General features: G+C 41.3%; 2 non-coding genes across 2 annotated transcripts; one reads left to right on the top strand and one right to left on the bottom strand.

Annotated features, from left to right (window-relative positions):
* Positions 1-213: 213 nt before the first annotated feature.
* On the top strand, positions 214-320 carry LOC112752849 (small nucleolar RNA R71). Its single transcript, XR_003177260.1, has one exon. It is a non-coding gene; the product is annotated as a small nucleolar RNA R71 (small nucleolar RNA).
* A 4,151-nt stretch (positions 321-4,471) lies between these two features.
* LOC112753246 (small nucleolar RNA R71) lies at positions 4,472-4,578 on the bottom strand. Its single transcript, XR_003177640.1, has one exon. It is a non-coding gene; the product is annotated as a small nucleolar RNA R71 (small nucleolar RNA).
* Positions 4,579-5,999: the final 1,421 nt, after the last annotated feature.

The raw sequence follows: 5,999 nt of genomic DNA, 5'->3' as shown, positions 1-5,999 counted from the left end.
AGAGCATCTACATTGTTTAGCTCTATTACTCCTCTTGTGTTTCCTCTTTCGGAAGCATAGAAGTAGTCGTTCTCTACTACTGTTTCAATGACATCTATGGCTTCCTCAATAGTCTTCTTCTTGTTCAAAGATCCTCCGGATGAATGGTCTACGGCCTTCTTTGACTCATAAGAGAGCCCTTCATAGAAAATGTGCAGCTGCACCCATTCATTGAACATATCTGGTGGGCACCTCCTTGTTAGGTCTTTAAACCTCTCCCATGCTTCATATAGAGTCTCACCATCTTGTTGCCTAAAAGTTTGGACCTCAGCTCTCAGCCTATTGATTCGTTGAGGAGGGTAAAATCTTGCTAAGAATTTGTTCACCACGTCTTCCCAAGTTGTCAAGCTTTCCCTTGGGAAAGATTTCAGCCACTTGGCTGCCTTATCTCTGAGTGAGAATGGAAATAAGAGCAGTCTATAGGCATCTGGATGAATACCATTAGACTTCACTGTGTCACATATTCTTAGGAAGGTGGTTAAATGTTGATTTGGGTCCTCTTGGACACTTCCTCCGAACGAACAGTTGTTCTGCACAAGGGTGATGAGCTGTGGCTTCAGTTCAAAATTGTTGGCATGGATGGTTGGCTTTTGAATGCTACTTCCACAGTTTCCTGGGTTTGGATTGATATAAGAGCCTAAAACTCTTCTATCCTCCCCAGTATGATTTGCTCGACCTCTTCCGCCATGGTTGTGAGCCTCTTCTTCATGATGGTTTTCCATATTTTCTTCCATGTTTGGTTCAAAGTATTCCTCAAAGTGTTCCTCCTCTTCTTCAGCACCAACTACACGTTTGTCTCTTGCCTCCCTCCTTAATCTAAGGAAGTTCTCTCAGGTTCAGAATCAAAGGAAGTTGAAGCCCCGCTTCTTCTCCCTGTCATACAACCAACAAGTACAAGCAAAGAGAATAGGTGCAGAAAGTATTTCTGTCAGAATTACTGTTAGTGTGAGTGATGCAATATATCAAACAGTTAGTGGGTTAGTGGGATGAATAGTAAATAACAAAGAAAAAGTGGGGGGGGAAGGAAGAAATTAACTAAAACAGGAAGTAAATAACTCAAACAGAAATTTAAATCAAACAAAAATAAAATGCTCAATCTAGTTATCCTCCAATCTAATCATTGTTGATGCACAATCATTCCCCAGCAATTTTATTTTAAATCAAACATTGATGCCAGGGCATTTTGGCCAGTTTCACTGACCTTTTCTTTACTATTTTTAGGGTAGTTTCATGCATTTTCTTAGGAAATAAGCTAGTTTTGGGTAGATATTCACTTACACCTGGATTTAAGCATACATTGTGCATTTTACATGATTTCAGGAGGATTTTGCATGAATTTAGTGACAAATTGTATGCTGCATTACCCATGACTTGGACTAGAACTTTGATGCACTCTATTGCTTGATTTCAGGACCAAAGGAAGCAGGGAATGGGAGGTAACTTGCAAAGTTAATGAGAAAAGTGACTGCCAATAACGCTCTCGAAGCCATCATTACCCACGTTAAGAGTCACGTTAACTAAGTTAACGTGAACTCTAATGTGAAGTAGGGAATTTGAGCCAATGTTAGTGACGCTTAACATTATCACTAACGTTGGCCAATGCTCATAAGTGGCCACGTTAGAGTCCACGTTAACTTCACTAACGTTTGTCTCCTTTCCCCCTTTTGACGTTAGAGTCCACGTTAACTTAGTTAACGTGGCCTCTAACGTCAAAAGGGGGAAAGGAGGCAAACGTTAGTGACATTCAACATTGTCACTAACGTTGGCCTATGTGCACAATGCCACGTTAACTCTCACGTTAACTTGATTAACGTGGGAGCTAACGTGAGGAGGAAAGGGTGGTCGACAGCGTTAGTGACACCCAACATTGTCACTAACGTTGGAAGCAACCACACAACCCCAAGGTGCCACGTTAACTTCCACGTTAACTTAGTTAACGTGGAGGCTAATGTGAAAGAAGAAGGTGATGGCCAACGTTAGTGACACTCAACATTGTCACTAACGTTGGAAGGAACCACACAAGCCACTATGAGCCATGTTAACTTAGTTAACGTGGAAGCTAACGTGGATGAGTAAATAATGAGCCAACGTTAGTGACACTCAACATTGTCACTAACGTTGGGGATGGCTAAGCATGGCCACGTTAAAGAGCTATGTTAACCTAGTTAACGTGGACTCTAACGTGAGACATGGGGGCACATTGGAACGTTAGTGACAATGTTGAGTGTCACTAACGTTCTCGAAGGATGGCAAGCCCACGTTAAAGAGCCACGTTAACTAAGTTAATGTGGGCTCTAACGTAGGAGCAAAGGGGGCTTTTCAACGTTATTGGGAAAGTTGAGTCCCAATAACGTGTGCGAAGGACCTCGAGGCAACGTTAGTGGCAACGTTTGTGCCACTAACGTTGAAGTTAACGTGGCTTTTACTTAGGAAACGTTAGTGAGAAAGTTGATTGTCACTAACATTCTCGAACTCATATTTTCACTAAACATTAACACCCCTAACGTCCTGAGCAAAAGTCTCTGTCCACTTCACACTTTCTCTCTGCAAGTAAAGCCAAGCCCAAATGAAGAAGAGAACTGCTTCAAACTCAAGATCCAAAGGCCCAAGACTTGAAGAACCAACTAGAAGATGAGAAGAGTAGTATATATAGGAGTAGCTTTGAATTATTAGAGGGAGTTCTGAGAGTTGGAAAATAGCATAGAACTACTTCCTATATTTTACTTTCTTGCTCTTCTAGTTTTTATAATGTATTCTCCATCTTTGTTTTCATTTTCTAGAGCTATGAACAACTAAACCCCTTTCATTGGGTTAGGGAGCTCTGTTGTAATTTGATGGATCAATACTAGTTTTCATTATTCTTCTTCTATCTTTTCTCTTGATTTTACTTGAAAGCTTTCGATCTTCATCCAATTGGGTAGTTATCTTGGAAAAGAAACTATTTATACTTGGATCTCTTCGGAACCTTGGAAGAGGAATGAAGAGATCAAGCTAGAAATGCTTTCTCATGCTGGACCAAATTGGGTTTGGATGGATATGTGACTATAATCCTCTCAATGCTTGATTTGGAAAATGCATGTGGTATAATCAGTGATCATACTTCATCTCTTCTCATGAGCAATTGACCAAGGAATTGGCTATTGATCAAGATTTGAGAGATTGACTACAAGAAATTGTAATTCAATCACTTAAGATTGCCAAGGAGATCAATGAGTGCATTGATTGAGGAAGAGATGTAAATGAGATTGATTCGAAGAATGCAACATCTCCTAAGCCCAATGAACTCCCCATTTCTGATCTTACCCATTCTCTTTAATTTCTGTCATTTACATTTATGAGCAATTCCCCCATTTACTTTCCCGCCATTTAATTTTCTGCAATTCTCAACTTAATTCCTGATTAGCTCAACTAGAACATTCCTTTAATTAAAGTTGCTTGATCAATCAATCCTTGTGGGATTCGACCTCACTCTATTGTGAGTTTTTACTTGACGACAAATTCGGTACACTTACCGAAGGAAATTTGTTATGAGACAAGTTTTCTGTGCATCAAGTTTATGGCGCTGTTGCCGAGGATTGATTGTGCATCAACAATGATTAGATTGGAGGATAACTAGATTGAGCATTTTATTTTTGTTTGATTTAAATTTCTGTTTGAGTTATTTACTTCCTGTTTTAGTTAATTTCTTCCTCTCCCCCCACTTTTCTTTGTTATTTACTATTCATCTCACTAACCCACTAACTGTTTGATATATTGCATCACTCACACTAACAATAATTCTGACAGATATACTTTCTGCACCTATTCTCTTTGCTTGTACTTGTTGGTTGTATGACAGGGAGAAGAAGCGGGGCTTCAACTTCCTTTGATTCTGAACATGAGAGAACCTTCCATAGATTAAGGAGGGAGGCAAGAGACAAACGTGTAGTTGGTGCTGAAGAAGAGGAGGAACACTTTGAGGAATACTTTGAATCAAAACATGGAAGAAAACATGGAAAACCATCATGAAGAAGAGGCTCACAACCATGGCGGAAGAGGTCGAGCAAATTATACCGGGGAGGATAGAAGAGTTTTAGGCTCTTATATCAATCCAAACCCAGTAAACTGTGGAAGTAGCATTCAAAAGCCAACCATCCATGCCAACAATTTTGAACTGAAGCCACAGCTCATCACCCTTGTGCAGAACAACTGTTCGTTCGGAGGAAGTATCCAAGAGGACCCAAATCAACATTTAACCACCTTCCTGAGAATATGTGACAAAGTAAAGTCTAATGGTGTTCATCCTGACGCCTATAGACTGCTCTTATTTCCATTCTCACTCAGGGATAAGGCAGCCAAGTGGCTGGAATCTTTCCCAAGGGAAAGCTTGACAACTTGGGAAGATGTGGTGAACAAATTCTTAGCAAGATTTTACCCTCCTCAACGAATCAATAGGCTGAGAGCTGAGGTCCAAACTTTCAGGCAACAAGATGGTGAGACTCTATATGAAGCATGGGAGAGGTTTAAAGACCTAACAAGGAGGTGCCCACCAGATATGTTCAATGAATGGGTGCAGCTGCACATTTTCTATGAAGGGCTCTCTTATGAGTCAAAGAAGGCCGTAGACCATTCATCCGGAGGATCTTTGAACAAGAAGAAGACTATTGAGGAAGCCATAGATGTCATTGAAACAGTAGCAGAGAACGACTACTTCTATGCTTCTGAAAGAGGGAACACAAGAGGAGTAATGGAGCTAAACAATGTAGATGCTCTGCTGGCCCAAAACAAGCTCATTACCCAGCAGCTGGCTGACCTCACCAAGAAGATGGAGAGGAACCAAGTAGTAGCAATCTCCACTTCGTCAACAACCCAAGAAGGAGTGAATGAGGAAGTAGAGGGTAGTCAGGAGCAAGCCAACTACATTGGGAATTCACCTAGGGAGAACCATGATCCATACTCCAAGACTTACAACCCTGGATGGAGGAATCACCCAAACTTTGGGTGGGGAAATCAACAAGACCAAAGCCTTGATCAAAGACGCCCAAATCCAAACAATGCAGCTCACCAACACTTCACATCTAGACCATATCAACATCCCAATAACAACACCTCTCCACATTCATATCAAGGCCAGAACAACCCTCCTCAACCTGACCTATCATCCTTTGATGAAAGAATCTCAAGGATTGAAAATCTACTTGAAGGCATATGCAAGGATATCCAAGACAACAAGGTGTTCAAGGAGGAAGTGCGAGCCAGTTTCAAGAACCAGGGAGACACAATCAAGAGGTTGGAATCTCAAGTAGGATATCTCTCTGAGCAAATTCCCAAACCCACAGATGGATTCCCAAGTGACATAGAAGAATCCGAGAGGTGAAACAAAGAAAGTAAGATGGGAAGATTGCAAGATGGTCACTATAAGTGATAAGGAGACTGAGGACAAACCAAGCAAGCTGTCAGAACAACCTGAAGATACCTCAGCAGAGAAGGAAGAAAAAGAATACCAAGAACCAGAAATATCAAAACAGGAGCTGCTGAGGCTCTATGCACCTTTTTCCCAACTGCTCAATGGAGCTTTGGAGAAGAGAATATACTCAAGATTTCTGGACTTGTTTGCATCTCTACATGTGAACATACCATTCATCAAGATTATCCAACAAATGCCTGCATTCATCAAGTACATGAAGGAGCTGCTCCCTAGGAAAAGCTCACTCAAGAGAGGCCAAACTATAGTGATGAACAAGGAGTGCAGTGCCCTCATTCAACCGTAGTTGCCTACGAAAAGAAAAGATCCAGGGAGTTTTCATGTCCCCTGTGCCATAGGAGAAACGATGTTTGATAGAGCACTATGCGATTTGGGAGCAAGTATCAACTTAATGCCCTTAACCCTGGTGAAGAGACTGCAGATCAATGAGATATTGCCCACAGATGTGGTCATCAGGCTGGCTGACAAAACTCAAAAACAAGCAAAAGGAGTGGTG

Source organism: Arachis hypogaea, chromosome 15, assembly GCF_003086295.3.
Source record: "Arachis hypogaea cultivar Tifrunner chromosome 15, arahy.Tifrunner.gnm2.J5K5, whole genome shotgun sequence".
NCBI lineage: Eukaryota > Viridiplantae > Streptophyta > Magnoliopsida > Fabales > Fabaceae > Arachis > Arachis hypogaea.
This window is presented reverse-complemented; position numbering and strand designations above follow the sequence as displayed.